Source organism: Oryctolagus cuniculus, chromosome 20 (genome assembly GCF_964237555.1).
Source record: "Oryctolagus cuniculus chromosome 20, mOryCun1.1, whole genome shotgun sequence".
NCBI lineage: Eukaryota > Metazoa > Chordata > Mammalia > Lagomorpha > Leporidae > Oryctolagus > Oryctolagus cuniculus.
In genome coordinates, this window is record NC_091451.1 from 14,305,972 (window position 1) to 14,322,632 (window position 16,661).

The 16,661-nt window shown below is 46.8% G+C and overlaps 1 protein-coding gene across 15 annotated transcripts in view; it reads left to right on the forward strand.

Annotated features, from left to right (window-relative positions):
* RAD51B (RAD51 paralog B) overlaps positions 1-16,661 on the forward strand; it is a 682,004-nt gene that overhangs the window by 594,205 nt on the left and 71,138 nt on the right. The window lies entirely within an intron of this gene.

Sequence of the window (16,661 nt, forward strand, 5' to 3'; positions counted from 1 at the left end):
CCATCCTTTTGAAAATAACTTGAATCCAACCCCATCATTAATTTATCCGGGTTGTGTCTAGGAAGTTCCCAGATTCTTTAATACAGTAGTCATTAGCCAGGATACTTATGTGGTTATTTGATGACGCATGGAACTTTGTAGAACTTGGGGTCAGGTATATGTTTTATATTAAAAGAGCAAGCACAATTTTAATGAAAAGGAAGCAGGTGGTGTACAGCAACACAACTGTAGTTTCTAGTGTCTCTAAAATGCTCGGCATCGTAGGCCTTGTTGGTCTCTTCTTCAGCTCGAGTCTCCTTCATTAGCCTACAGAATGGCAGCCCAGAAGATGACGAGAGGACTTTAGCACTTGAGTGCATCAGAAAACTAGGATGCTTTTTTAATTCTTTCAGAGGTTAAGATTAATTCGTGGATTATATAACATAGATATATCAACCAATATATGTATTTCCACATACCTCAAAAAAAAGGAGTTCCCACTATGAAAAATAAAATGGTATTTTAGAGTTAAGTTCCAGCTCTGTCTCTATTAGATATGTGATCTTAGACATGGGACTCTGACTCACAAGTTCCTCTTCTGTCACAATAGCTGAGTGATCTAGGAGATGTGTGCCTTCCCTGCTTCTGTGAAGCAGTGCCATGCAACACCTCACCTACTTTTTGTACAATGGAAATATTCCTCATTATCTGTGGGTTCTTTGCCACTTCATTTGCTTATACTAAAGGGCAGGATGCAACCCTAACCCTCTACTCGGTTAGATATTTGGCTGATCATGTCCCTTTATAATGCTTCTTCTTAAAGATTTATTTATTTGAGAGGCAGAGTTGCTGACAAAGAGAGGGCAAGAGAGAGAGAAAGGTCTGCCATCCACTGGTTCACTCCCCAAATGGCAGCAACAGCCAGAGCTGGGCCAATCCGAAGCCAGGAGCCAGGAGCTTCTTTCAGGTCTCCCACGTGGGTGCAGGGGCCCGAGCCCTTTGGCCATCTTTCACTGCTCTCCCAGGCCATTAGCAGAGAACTAGATCAGAAGTGGAGCATCTAGGACTCAAACAGGTGCCTGTATGGGATGCTGGCCCCACAGGAGGAGGCTTAACCTACTGCACCACAACACCAACCCAGAAGTGCTTCTTGACAAATAGAGAAATCCCTCTAGAAATCCCTCTAGGAACTGCAGAGCTTACAAAAACATTCAGATTCCTGGGCTTTCCCAGTCTGAATCAGAAGCTCTGGAGGTGAGGCTGTCAGCCTTCACTTCTATATCCCTGGATGATTTTTACAGACACAAAATCAACCTGAGGTCTGTTGTCACCTGACCTCACATGGAATCTCCTATGATGTGCGTGAAATCCAGCTCTACTCTCTGTACCCTGTCTGCAGGGTCCTGTCCCCAGGCCTACAGCTGCCTGGATGATGTGGTCAGACTCTTCCATCTCTCAGGACTGTTACCTTATTTATGAAGTATAGGGGCCGGGGGCCGGCGCCGCGGCTCACTAGGCTAATCCTCCGCCTTGCGGCGCCGGCACACCGGATTCTAGTCCCGGTCGGGGCGCTGGATTCTTTCCCGGTTGCCCCTCTTCCAGGCCAGCTCTCTGCTGTGGCCAGGGAGTGCAGTGGAGGATGGCCCAGGTGCTTGGGCCCTGCACCCCACGGGAGACCAGGATAAGTACCTGGCTCCTGGCTCCTGCCATCGGATCAGCGCGGTGCACCGGCTGCAGCACGCTGGCCGCGGCGGCCATTGGAGGGTGAACCAACAGCAAAGGAAGACCTTTCTCTCTGTCTCTCTCTCTCACTGTCCACTCTGTCAAAAAATAAAAAAATAAATAAAAAATAAAGTATAGGGGCTGGAGAGTTACTATTAATCTCTAAGGGATTTTTTGCATTCCAATGGCCCATCACAATAGTTCCATAGTGACCTGTAGGAGTTAGTGGACCTATCTTAACAAATCCCATTTCTTGAGTGCTACTATACGCAGGGACACTGTGCAGCTTCTGTGTGTGTTTCGTATATTCTTTATGGGAGCCTCTGATATGACTATTGTTGTTCATACTTGACACTTAAGAACCTGAGGCTCCGAAAAGTTAAGTCGTTTGTCTGAGACCACTCGGTCCGTAAGCAGAGCTGCAGGAAAGGAAGCTTACACTGAGGTCATAAACAGCTAGAGCACTGCCTGGGTTGCCGCTCCCCCAAAGCTTCTAAAAGGCCAGTGCCTCCGCTGGGTGCTGCTCATTCACCCTGTTCTACTCTCCCCGCAGAGGAGCCCGGCTTGGGTTTCCCGAGATGTTTACTTGGCCTCTTGCTTAAGCCGTTGCCTTTGCTACTCAATAGCAGTGAAAGCACACCCCCGCTCCCCACCCCCCTCCCCCAAAATCCCAGGGCTGGAAACATTTTGTTTCCTACAAAAAGAGTATTTTGCAGCCAGCTCTGTGGTTGAAAGTATTTTTCCTGTGGTCTAGGGATGGGTTGGATCCCATCTTTTCTTGGCCAGTGTCTGAGATCCTAGCCCATAGCTTCCCATCAAGTCAGCACACAGCGTCGTTTTTAAGCAGAGTGTCTGACGGTGCTGGATGTATGCACGAGGGGACAAATGGGTCTGTCCGGGGGTGTAAGAATGTGTGTGTGTGCCTCTGGCCTTTTCACAGCGGAGAGAACCTGGGAGTGGTTTCCCACATGCTGTACATATCAACATAGCTTTTAAGTTTTCATCACTCACTTGACAACCAAACAAATTCAGAGGCTGACACAACTCGAGAGGAGTGATATGTGAGCCTTGTGTGGATTTGCAAGTAATCAGAAAGCCAGGGAATCTGAGATTCTGACCTGTCACATTTCTTTCCATTTTCAAATGCTCAAAACCAAGACATGGGATTGGTTTTCTTGGATGGCAGGGTGGTCTGATTGGAACACAAAAGGCAGGAATCGTGGTGTCTGCCTCCATGTCCTCTGCGTTTCAGAGTTCAGGGCGCTGACCTCGGCCCGACCTTGGATAAGTCTCTTCTTCTTACCGGCTGCCATATCCTGCATTTAACAAACATAGATTTGTTAAAACAAAACAAAATAAAACTTCGTGTTTCTAAGAAGGAAAGCTCTTGTAGTGAGAGATGAATTTTGAGTATTCAGAATCTATGAAGAAGATACTAGTGCTAGCTACCTTTGCTGTACTCAGGATTTAGTTTTTGTTCCCAATTGATATGTTTCTAGGAAGGCTTTGCAGTGTGTCGTGGTGCCTAGAACTTTGCAATCTTGTTCTCTGTGGCCTGCCCTTGGTGAGCCCATTCCTTTACCTTTTTTTGTCAACCACCACAAACAGGTGCCTGGTTCTGGGCTCCCACTACACATGGTTTTAAGTGCCCACCTCTGTCAAACTAGCTGCTTGGCTTAAAGTCCTAGCCCGGTGCCTGGCCAAGAAGAGATGCCCAACATATATTTTGACTTAAGTGAAGTAAACATCTCCAATGATGACAAGCTCCTATTTGTAACATCAGAATTTCTCTTGTGTGAAGTCCTCTGGGTAGCTTTCCAATTGGAGACATTTTTAAGAACTCAAATCATCACAGCTTCCAGGCAGAAAACATGTAGTCACTGAATTTGAGGGCACCATTTGAAGAAACAAGCAAGTCCCATGTATGGGAAGAACGGTGACTCCTTTTGTTTGTGTGTTTGAAGGTAAAAGACATTAGGGAATATCTGAAAAGCTATTGGAATACAAATGAAGCCGTCTCTTAAAAGTGTTTCATTTTAGAGAGGGTGGGGTGGAGACAGACTCAGCATTGGCCACAGGCCTGCACCTACCCTGGAATGCAGATGCTGGCCCATCCAAGTGAGCCCTGTGGGAAAGAGTGACCACAAGGAAATCAAGGATCACCAGTGGGGAAAGCTGGGATTTTCGCTGTTTGATCACACAAGGCAACAGAGCTGTTCTCACAGTAGGGGCTGGGGTAGGGCAGATGTCCTCGTAGTGATTTTAGTAAACCAGTTTTCTGATGAGTGGAGAGGAGTTTCTGTTTTTACCTTTTAACAATGAGACATTAACCCAAAGAACAGCTTCCTCAGTGCGTTGAAATGCCACAGCTAAGTGAACCAGTGGAACTGTGTGGTTCTGGCTGTTGGCTTGCAGGCATATCCGTGCATTAAGGCCATGGCTTGGCAGTACACAGAGCGGCTGTGAGGTTCCTTGTGGAGCTCTTTGTCTCCGTGGCTTTCTCTGATATGCAGTTGAACACTGGCAAGTTACTCCCCTCCTGGCTCCGTGTCTGAGGTCCAGAGGTAGGCAGAGAGCTGCATGATGGAGCCCAAAGTCAACAGCCAACTAGAAAGACAGAATGTCTTCTCGTGTCCACACTGTGTGCAGGCTCAAGAGTTGGCCCACAAGGCTCACAGCAGAGGGACACGTTAGGAGACGAGACCACAGAATTCTCTTCCCAGCCTCCTGTGGCTTGCAGTCTGTAAGAGCTCTCAAACTCTCCTTCTCTGAGAAGGAAAAGACCTCCTACTTGGAAAGGTTTGCACATGACTACTTTCCACGTTTCCAATGAAGTGTAAGAAAAATGCTATTTTATCAAGTCCTTAGCCATTTGTGAGGTACAAAAGTGATCTGAGTATAATAATGCATTTGATCAGCACACTGTTGTAAGATATGTACTGTTACCCTCATTTATACTTGGAGGAATTCAGTCACAAAGAGGTTTGCTATTGCTTGTTGTAGTTCTTAATTATTATCTACCAATTTAAGGTGTAATTCTGCAGATACACCTTCAGATTGACGGGCTTTCCTGCACCTGAAACATTAGGCCACAGTTAATAAAAATAACAGCAATTAGCATTCGTGGTTGCTGAGCCACCTTAAGTTGTAACTGGGCCGCAGCCATTTTCAAGTCACGTCATTTGCATTTGGGAAACATGGAATTAGGACTTTGCCAAAGTCTGAACGGGTGTACAGAAAGTGATTAATGTAGGGAACTAGAGGGACCGTCCATCCTACCATACTCATGCAGTACAGCAGAGAACAAAGGCCAGGTAGGGCTTGGAAGCGTTTAAGGAATTGGGTGCAAGGATTCTGTTCAAGTGCCAAGATCAAGCTGACTCCAAGGGGCCAGAACAGTGAGGCCGTGTGCCACGGGTTGGCATCCAAGTGGTAGCCAGGTAGGTCTTTCCTCCTCATTGCCACTGTAGCCTTTTTGCTCCCTATAGCTGTCCCAGGGCGTGCTGACAATAACGCGAATAGCTTCCGGTTTTGTGCCATGGTAAGAGCTATTACAACATCATCTTTACCACATGCTGTGAGGTGGGCTTTTACAATCCTGTTGTGAAGTCTTATTACCCCGAATTCACAGATAGGCAGAGAGATAAAGGGTTCTAAAGCTAAAACAGCTAATAAATGCTAGGAGGAGAAGTCAAAATCAGGACTGTAGCCTGGCTCCTGGCTTCTAGGCTGCGTTGCTTCAGCCACAGTGCGGTAGACATCTGGTATTTGTGTTTGCCCTTGGTCTCTGACCCTGTCTTTTAATACCTGCACCACAATTTTCCCGTCAGGAAGCACCACGTTCCAATTTTTGGCCTATGCCGTCTGCGCAGGGCTGATTATACCCACTGGCTCCGTGTCTGGCCAATGGAAGGATCATAGTCCCTTTCTACAGAGAAAGGTTGGTTGGCAGTAGTGGGTTAACGCAAGCGAAGCCCGTGAGAGCGAGCTTGGGACTTTGCTGAACAACCAGGGTTGCCAAATTGGCACCGCGTAAGCCTGGAGCGGCTGCTGGCTGTGATCGCACCACACAGAGAGAACCTGCTTGAGAATGACGATGCCGTCAACCCAAAGTCAGACAAAACCAAGATAGTGAGAGAGGGTGTTCCAGAGGGGAGGAAGAGGAGGATTCCTCAGGTCATCGGATGAGCTCCTGGATCCAGCTGTGCCTGCGGTTCATTGTCCCTAAACGTTCCAGTTATGTGAGTCCACAAATTCCCTTTTTGATCTCAATTACATCTCTGTTACCTACAACAAAAAGAGTATAAAATAATACTTGCGTTAGATGTTTGTAGTTCTCTAAAACGTGAGGCAGTGCATATCTCATTCTAATAATAAGCTTTGTCATTGAATCGGTGGCTACCGATCTTCCCACTAGGTAGGAACGAGTTTCGATTATTTAGGTCTACCTCTTTCTAGATTATTCCATCCCTTTGTTTCTCCTTCCCCTCTTCCTCATGCATTTTCTTTTTTTCCTCCCCGGCTTCCTTTTCATTGTTCACTCCCACCACAGTAGAGAGGAAAAAGCAGGAAACTTACATTAAGGAGCTTTTCTGGCTCCTTATGAGGTGCTTTGAAATGGTTCGGATAGTTAAAATACTGACTGAAAAAAGCAATTAAAAAACCATGAAGGAGTTTTAGTTAGCCATTCTATCCATGGCTTCTTTGCCACATTTGAAACTTGATGGAAATCCTTGAAGTCATTGCTTCCACTACAAAAATGCAACTTTTCCTGCCTTGGTCTCACTTAATCATTAATGATGGGCTGTAAAATATTCTTTCCAGTTCAAAAGTGGCAACAAATAAAGTATGATGACATTAGTAATAATTTTTGGAAATGTGTTCATTTAGCAAGCTGATGTTTACTGATCATCTACTGTGTTCTGGGTTAGGCTCGGGGGAAAAAAAGCAAAGACGAATAAAATATAATTTGCAAAATCCAGCTGGATTGGCAAATCCCAGCCACAGGCAGTGTGATGGCCAGGAGGGCAGTAAAAACATTTCATGACTGGCGCTGTATAGGAAAGAACCAGACAGAGCAGGTGCCAGGCCTGGCAGAAGGGGCATCGGTTCTGGAGCCGCCCCCTATATGGCACCAGGCAATCAATACCCCTTAGTCGCTGGATCATGTAGGGCAGTTGTGGGACAGATGCAGCCATGGGACACCTGGGGGACTCAGGGCAGCAGCTCTTTGCCAAATGGTCTTGTATGTTTCTGTATTTGAACACCCGGAATGGCTGACCAGATGCAAATCTATAATTGAGGCTCCTTCACCATGCATAGGGGTGATCTTGCGTGAGACTGAGAGAGGAGTGAAGTGCAGCTTTGCAGAGGGAGTGACTTTTAAGCAGGGCCCTGTCAGAATTCATCCAAGGGAGAGAGAGTAGTGGCGCCCCTGCCAGCTGTGCTCAGCAGGCTCAGGGTTGACAGTGTCCTGGAGAGGGTAAGGTGGCAGGTGAACCCAGACTGAGCAGCCCTGCTGATGGGTTTGCAAAGCCGGTGTGAGAGAGCCAAGGATGTTTTTCCAGAAGTTAAAAACGTGGTAATCCACTGGTGAGGACTCCTGATGTCCATGCAGGGGTCTTGCTTGTTTAACAGAGAGAGAACGCTCCCTCTAAGATTATGTAGTGATGTGATCCATTTACCCTACTGGGGCATCTCTTTTATGTATTAATCGGATTAATCTGAAGAAGTATAGAAGTCCAGGCATTTAAAGCACTGAAGCCTTGGACTGCTGTTTCTCCCAAGCCCTGAGTGGGGACGGGAGTGTTTTGTAGCAAGTGTCATCGTCTGATGCCCCGGGCCTTCTGGGTTACCTCAAAGCTGGGCCCTTTAGCTTCTTATGGGCAGGGACCTCCTCATATTCATCTTTGTTTTCCCTAATGTCCAGCTCAGCACCTGGGGTATAGGAGATACTCAGTAAATATTTGTTGAATTAATATAACATTTAATAAGTCATTCAGTTCTAAGTAATCATTGCTTATACGTATTGTAAATATGGTTTTATATAATTGCAAAGTGTGTCTGCCCTTTTTAGGTCTTGTATTTTCACTCTGGCATGAGTGCGCTCAGTGGCTCTCGGCTGCAGTCTCTCCCTGCTCAGCAGAATATCTCTGGCAATAACAAACTGCACGTCCGGGCTTGATTGCTGACCGAGTATGGCGGGAACTCGCTCTGCCTTCAACTTGACTTTCCCTGCCTATATAAGGCAGAGGATGCTTTTGTGTATTTTTTTTATTTTTAAGAAATTTGTTTGAAAGGCAGAGAGAGAGAGAGAGAAATCTCCCAACCTTTGGTTCACTCCCCCAAATGCCTATGACAGCCAGGGTTGGGCCAGGTCAAAGCCAGGGTCTCCCACTTGGGTGGTGGTAACCTAAGTCCTTGGCCATCGCCTGCTGCCTCCAGAGTACACATAGCGGGAAGCTGGAATTGGAAGCAGTTCCAGGGCTCAAACACGGGCGTCCCAAATGGCATCTTAGTCTTCACTGCTCTGCCATTGCCCACCTTTGTTTATTTATTCTCAAATGAGGAACAAAAAGTAATGCATTCCAGCTGTGACAAAAGGGATAAGCAATACAAAATAATGGAGCAGGAGGGAAAACTGTCCAGTTATATAACTTCTAGACAGTTTCTGTGCATTTATGAAAAAAATGCATTACTCACTAAGTGTAATGTTATGCCAGCTGCTTTTTAAATGATCCATGCATTGTGGGTAATCTGTCCATGCAAATATCGTGACTGACTCATCATTTTCCAGGGCAGCACCGTAGCCCATGGTATGGACACAGAAATGCAGTCAGAACTCCAGCTGCTGCACCAACTGGGCAGTGAACTAGCAGATGGAGGACCTCTCTGTCTCTCTGTCTCTGTCTCTGTCTCTCTCTCTCTGCCTCTTCTTCTCTCTCTGTGTAACTCTGACTGTCAAATAAATAAATAAATCTTAAAAAAAAAGAAGTGCAGTCAAGAGGAGGATGCTCTTAATGTGGGTGATACTTTGTGTTCCTTAAATTCATATCACGAAAACATAATGTAAAAAACAAAAAACACCAAAACTTGGGATTCAGATGAGAGAAGTTGCAGTATAGGTTCACTTCAGACATCACCAACTCACTGCATGGATGCTGTACCCATGCTTCGCTTCATCATTAACCTTGCTTAACCCCTCTGTCTGGGGACTCCAAAGAGCACAGTAAACATTTTACAAAGGCTCCATAAAAGGTGTTTTCTACTGCTCTGCACTGAACAGATCTTTAAATGTAATTGTTATTTTTAAATGTTTTAGGAAGTAGGGCTCGCCTTCATTGGGCCTCTCTGTTATGATCCCGACTGTACAGGTGGCTCAGGAAACTGTCCCAGGTCCCTAAATAAATCCCAGTGTAGGGCAGTGAGATGTCTGCAGGCCTATCTCCCTGGCTGTCCCCAAGGCCACACATCATCCCTCACCACGGCACGCCTGCCAGTCAGAGGTCCTGCAGCTGTGCCCAAGAAGGCACAGGTCTTCAAGCTCTCACCTGGCCGGGCCTGGTTTGTGTTCTGGGTGTCCACTGTCCATCACTCTCTTTGGTGTCTCATTCCTCCACGTACTGACTGGCTCCCCTGGGGATGCCTCTGCCACCTTTGTGTGCAGGAATCCACAGTGTCATCAGAGTGGTTGTCGTCATTCCTCCCCCTTACTCTGCCGGAGCGCTGGAGAGAACTCGTCTGGGCTCTTCCCTTGCGGATGAAAGCTTTTGTCCCATGGTAATTAGGCAGAGCTCACATTTATGTCTAAAATATGATTAACTCCTTGGGAAGGAAGGGGGAAATTGAGAGCTGTTATTTCAGATGGGAACCTTAGCAGAGCAAGACAGGCTGGTCACAGGGCTGCACCTGCTAATTAGGCCAGGCTGAGGTTCCGTGTCCACCCCGGGAAGGCGACCGCCTGCTTGGTAGGCAAGCCCAGCAAGTAGTGACCCACTGAAGCTGACATTAGGAAGGCACCAAAAGACTTCAGGACTTTTTAACTTTTATTTTCTAATTCATTAAATGACTTATTGGAGAGACACAGAGCTCTCATCTACTGGTTCACTCCTTAAATGTCCGCACAATGGCTGAGGAGAGTAGGCCAGGTCAAACCTGGGAGCCAGGAAACCAGTCCAGGTTTCCTACCTAGATAGCACAGACTACTTGAGTCATCACCTCCTCCTTTTCAGGGTGCACATGAGCAGGAAGCTAGGAAAAAAAAAAAAAAAAAAAAAACAAAGGCAGAGACCGAGAGAGAAAGAAATCTTCTATCAGCTGGTTCACTCCCCAAATGGCTGCAACAGCCAGGGATGGGGCCAGGCTGAAGCCAGGAGCCAGGAGCTTCATCCGGGTCTCCCACGTGGGTGCAGGGGCCCAAGCACCTGGCCCTCCTCTGCTGTTGTTCCAGGTGCATTAGCAGGGAGCTGGATCAGAAGTGGAGCAGCTGAGACTCAGACTGGTGCCCGTATGAGATGCTGGTGGCAATTTAACCCTCTGCACAACACCGGCCCCTTAGCTGGTGTCTTTACTACTAGCCCAAACACCCACTGTGAATTTAGGACTTTTTAAGGCCAGATTTTCTGGACTCTTTTCCTGACTCCCCATCTGTAGGGCCCTAGTGAGAGAGGGAGCTTGACCCCCACACTCTGCTTTGTGTTTGCTGACATAAGGAGAATCTCATTGCTTTATTCCTCATGCCTCCATATTGCTTGACTTATTTGGAGCACACGTGTGCTCTTGTACAACCTGAAGTCATAAAGCCATATCCATGGGATAGGGAGGGGGAAAAAGAAAAACAATTGCTTGGTAAGCCTGGTACATCATCCTCTGGTGTAGTCAACATTAACAATAGCAAGGACTGGTTGGATGATGATACTGTAAAAGGGTGCTAGGAATTCTGAAAGAGGTTCATCCTTGGCGTGATGGCAAAATGGCAAGACTCCCACTTCCCCTCCTACCTTTGCGATCTCCGGGCCTGGCCATCCTGGGCCCCATAGGACCTGCTCTAGACTTCCTAGACCAGGGCACATCTTAACACTGGACAACATCTGACCCCTTTGATGGTCCATACCCAGCTGTATTCTCAGTGTCGGGCCCTGTGTTTCAGGCAAGATAATCTATTAATTATCTAATTAATCTAATTAATTCATTCTACAAAGCGTGCTCCTCTTCCACGTGGTAGCACACGTGTGTTAGCCAAGAAGAGCCCCTGGACTTACAGATTTTGTCTGTATGGTTCTAATGAGAATTCCAGGCCCTGCCACGTTAGTGGGGGAGGGGAGATCTTGACCAGGGGCCTTCTGTCGCCCCTCAAATCGGACACCAGATGTGGCTGCCTGGTGGTCCCACTCGTTCTCAGGCTTCTGAAAGTGAGTGTCCTAGGCGTGAGCAGCCCTTGTTTGACCTGTGCCAGTTTCCTCATCAGCAAAACAGGGTTAATAATAATATTTACATCATAAAGTTGATACGAGGATCACGCATCTCAGAACAGTACGCCTGGCACCCAGTCCGGGCTCAATTAAGAAATGCCAGCTCGTATCGCTGTTGTGATTATCCCAAGCCTGCTAAGCGCTGTGATGCTCGAATCTGGAGGATTCCCAAAGAGTGACGGCAGTCCTTCAGCTCCCTGCATACCCGGCCTGGCTGCTCTTAAGCTCTGCTTGCCAAGTCCCTTCTGAAGTCCCTCTCATGCGCATCCTCACCTCTTGAGCCCGTTTCTGTGGGAGAAAGGCATGTTCATTCCCCAGCAGACTGGGCCGACAGCGTCTGGCTGTGCCCTGACAACACTGTAGCGAGGACGGCATGCATTCCCAACTCTCTCCCAGCGCACTGTGCTTGTCTCGGAGACTAGCTCCACCTACCTTTGGTTTGTACTCCAAAGGAAAGCCCGGGAAGACTACCTGCTGTCTCTCCATGGTACCCCCCAACCATCTGAAGTCCTACTTGTGTTTCCCTCCTGTGCTGTGCCCTTTTTCCACGGCAGGAGGACTTTAGAGAAACAGGAAGGAGCCTGCAGTAACAGCAGGAACCATTGTGACTGTGCTCTGAAGGCAGGGCATGCTGATTTCTTACTCGGTGTTGGTTCCCCCACCCGTCAGAACAGGGCCAGGGATGTGGTCCATGACACAAACCATTCCCACTTGACCAGCTGTTTTTGGATGTGTCAAGCCCAGATTTCGGCCTCTTTACATAGAAACATGTTGCCTTCCTTGAATCGGTTCCTGTGAGACTAAAGGAAATCCCATGTGGCCCAGGCATGATGTAACAGGGATGTGTGCTTCAGAATTCAAGACACACCCTCTGAGTTCCTGGCATCCTCTGACCGTAATAATCACACAACCACAGCCTTCCTTCTGTGACCCTTGAAGTCCAGAGCTGCCTCGGCTTGGCTATGTTTCCTTGCAGGCCTGGACAAGAGCATCCAGCTCTGCTTCTCTTGGGTCTGTGAATGGTGATGGGACGCCAGGCCTGCCTAACTGGATGTTTAGAGAGCTCGGAATTTACAACTGGACAGGGCTCCTCAACATCTTGTTTTTCTGGTCATTTTTATACTCCTGGTGCAGGGCAGAGAAGGGAAATGGGCTTCTGTCACTTGGAATTGTCCAGTATAGTATTTGGTTACTTTAGTTGGAGCTAGGTTGAAGTTTCTGAATTCAAATGACAATGAAGCTGATTCATATTTATTAAAAAATTGAAATTGGCAATGCTTATGTTAACTTTTTACTTCAAAAATAAATAAAAATAGAGCCTGCCAACATTCTACATTTTTACCACCACAAGATTCCCCCACCACAGTAGACAAAAGCTAGCATTTTTTTAGTTATTTCTTGTGATGCACCACATTTTTTATTAATTTCTTTCATCTAATGAATCTATACAATTAGCCTGAGGTCAGTACTATTGTGCTCATTTTAGAGATGACAGAAATAAGGCTTGGAGAGGGTACAGTGCCCAAATTGAGGCGGTATCAATGCAGACTACATTGTTGTAAGTTAAAATGTTGATAGAATTTTCCAGGGAACCACTAAGAAAATAACTCAGAAATATATAGTAAAACAAAAAACAAAAGAATTAAAATTGCATAGTAGAAAAATGTATCACACAAAAAAGGCAATAATTGAAGAACAGAGGAATAAAAACCAGAGGATACACAGAATAGGAAAAGCAAAACCATAGGCATATTTAATAATTCTATTAAATATAAATGGATTAAATGCTCCAATCAAAAGGCAAAGATTGGCAGAATGGATAAAAAGAAGCCATGATCTAACTATATACTATCTACAAGAGGCACCCTTCAGAAATAAGACACAAACAGTAAAAAGCAGAAAGATGGAAAATATATATCATGCAAAGAGTAAGCAAAAGAGAGCTGGAGTGGCTATAATAATATCAGACAAAATTGACTTGAAAACAAAAATCGCCACTGCAAATAAACAAAAAAATAAGATATTTTATAATGATATAAAGGTCAGTCCATCAGGAAGATATAACCATTATAAAAATATATGCCTAGGGGCCAGCAATGAGGCGGAGCAGGTAAAGCCGCCACCTGCAGTGCCAGTGCCCTGGCACTGGTTCAGGTCCATGCTACTCCACTTCTGATCCAACTCTCTACTATGGCCTGGGAAAACAGGAGAAGATGGCCCAATCCTTGGGCTTCTGCACCCGCATCGGGGACCTGGAGGAAGCTTCTAGCTCCTGGCTTTGGATTGGTGCAGCTCCAGCTATTGAAGTCAGTTGGGGAGTGAACCAGAGGATGGAAGACCTCTCTCTTTTTCTCTGACTCTCTCTCTCTGCTTCTGCCTCTCTGTGACTCTGCCTTTCAAATAATAAAATAAATAAATCTTAAATAGACACACACACACACACATATGCCTAACAACTGAGCCCCACAACACATGAAGCAAAAACTAAGAGAAAGAAAGGGAGAAATAGAGAATCAAACAATAATAATTGTTGATTTCAGTACCCCACTCTCAATAATGAATAGAACAATCAAATGGAAGTTCAAAAAAGAAATAAAAGACTTGGTCAACACTATAAGCCAACTATTACTTAACAGACATCTATAGAACACTCCACTCAACAAAAGAAGATAGACATTCTTCTCAAGTGCATGGGAACATCCTCCAGGATAAACCATATTTTAGACTATAAAATGAGTCTTGGGGCTGGCGCTGTAGCGTCACAGGTAAAGCCACTGCCTGCAGTGCCGGCATCCCATATGGATGCCGGTTCGAGTCCTGGCTGTTCCACTTCCAATCCAGCATTCTGCTATGGCCTGGGAAAGCAGTGGAAGATGGCCCAAGTCCTTGGGCCCCTGAACCCACATGGGAGATCCTGAAGAAGCTCCTGGCTCCTGCCTTCAGATCGATGTAGCTCTGGCCATTGCAGCCAATTGGGGAGTGAACCAGCAGATAGAATGCCTTTCTCTCTCTCTCTCTCTCTCTCTCTCTTTCTCTCTCTCTATCTCTATCTCTCTCTCTCATCCTCTCCTTCTCTCTGTGTAACTCTGAGTTTCAAATAAATAAATAAATCTTTTTTTTTTTTTTTGACAGGCAGAGTGGACAGTGAGAGAGACAGACAGACAGAAAGGTCTTCCTTTTGCCGTTGGTTCACCCTCCAATGGCCGCCACAGCAAGCGCGCTGCAGCTGGCGCACCACACTGATCCAATGGCAGGAGCCAGGTGCTTCTCCTGGTCTCCCATGGGGTGCAGGGCCCAAGCACTTGGGCCATCCTCCACTGCACTCCCTGGCCACAGCAGAGAGTTGGCCTGGAAGAAGGGCAACCGGGACAGAATCCGGCGCCCCAACCGGGACTAGAACCCTGTGTGCTGGTGCCACAAGGTGGAGGATTAGCCTAGTGAGCCGCGGCACTGGCCTAAATAAATAAATCTTAAGAAAAAAGATAATATATGGGGCCAGTGTGCTAAGGCTTATGGACTAGGTCATAAATTTAAAAGCACTGAAATCATCCAAACTTCTTCACTCACAATGGAATGACTGAACTACTAATTAGTAATCACTAATGTGAAAATTTGGGAAATTCTAAAATGTGTACAAATTTTAACATCTACACACCCAGACACACACACACACACACACACATGCTCCTAAACAAACAACGGGATGAAGAATAAATCACAAAGGAAATTAGAATACACTTTGAGAAGGACAGGGATTGTGGTACAGCAGGTTACACCACCGCTTGGGACACCCAAATCCCGTCTCAAAGTGCCTGGTTCCCGTCCTATCTGCTCCACTTCCAATCCAGTTTTCTTCTAATGTGCACCCTGGGAGGCAGTAGATGGTGGCTCAACTACTTGGGTCCTTGCTACCCACAGGGGAGACCTCATGTAAAGTTCATTTTAAAAAACTAACACGGGGCCGGCGCCGCGGCTCACTAGGCTAATCCTCTGCCTTGCGGCACCAGCACACCGGGTTCTAGTCCCGGTTGGGGCACCGGATTCTGTCCTGGTTGCCCCTCTTCCAGGCCAGCTCTCTGCTGTGGCCCGTGAGTGCAGTGGAGGATGGCCCAAGTACTTGGGCCCTGCACCCCATGGGAGACCAGGAAAAGCACCTGGCTCCTGCCATCGGATCAGTGCAGTGTGCCGGCCGCAGCGTGCCAGCTGCAGCGGCCATTGGAGGGTGAACCAAGGGAAAAAGGAAGACCTTTCTCTCTCTCTCTCTCTCTCTCTCTCTCTCACTGTCCACTCTGCCTGTCAAAAAATAAAAATAAATAAATTAATAAAAAAGATCATAATGGTCATGTTGGAGGCCCAAGATCTTGTAGCCTCAGAGTCAAACCTTCTAGGCGATTCTTCCCAGGGTCTAGAATTGGAAATCTTTCGGGATTCAGGTCTGTTTGTATTCTGACCCCCAGTTTTGTAGGAAACGTTGTTACGTTGGCCACTGACAAATTCCTGCTCAAATACTTGTGCTTTCATTTTCCATCCTGCGGCTTCCCAGCACTGTGTCGCTTCTGCAGATCCTGCTCCCCTGTTCAGGGATGGCAGTGTGGATGCCATGAACTCATCCTCTGCTCTCCTTCCGTAACCCTGCGATGCCGTAGGTTTTGGGGCTTCAGTGTTCCATGGAGAGTGATTTGTCCAAGTGATGAAGCAGATTCTGATCAGTGCAAGATCCAGATACGGACTGAGACCTGGAGCTCTGCCACCTCTCCCTCCAACTCTCTCGGCACAACGACTAGGGAATTCCTGTAAGAATCACTGGGTCCACTCCAAGCCCCCTGACCCGCCGGCCTCCTTCCAACCACAGATCTTCCTGTCTGAAGCGTTTCCGGCCCTTCTGTCCCTTGGCCTGAAGAGTTTGGCTCAACCTGGGGAAGGGACAGAAGACTCAAGGTTATCAAAAGGCTGTTGAATTATCTGATGCAAGACTAGCTGGTTTGTTTGCCTCCCTGGCTCTCTTCCTGGGCTTCCAAGCAGCTGAGAAAATAACCTTTCTCTAAGACTTGGACAAGGAGGAAAACCCTGGCATGAAGAATTTCTGTTGCAGACACTTGGCATCACCAGAGGAAAGGTTTGTTTAACTTAGCAATGGGTTTTATTAGCCCACAGTTCTAGTTGAAGTGAAATAATAGGGTGCCTGTTGAAGGACATTTCGGAGTCAGTGGGTTTCCTCCCTAACCTCTCAGCAGGACCCTCACATGTGGATGGAAGTATCAGATGCAATCAAGAAAGGCATCAACAACCGCACAGTCTCACTGGTGGTGGGGAGAACGGAGACCAGGTTTTAAAACGAGGAGGACAGGAACTTGAAATGAATGCGAAGACGTATTTCTGGGTTATCAATCTCAGAAACTTCTCACTCCCATAACTTTGAATGCAGAGTCTTTGGGCCCTACATCTTTATGGCAGAGAGCAGGGACCAAAAAAAGCCAGACCTACCCACCT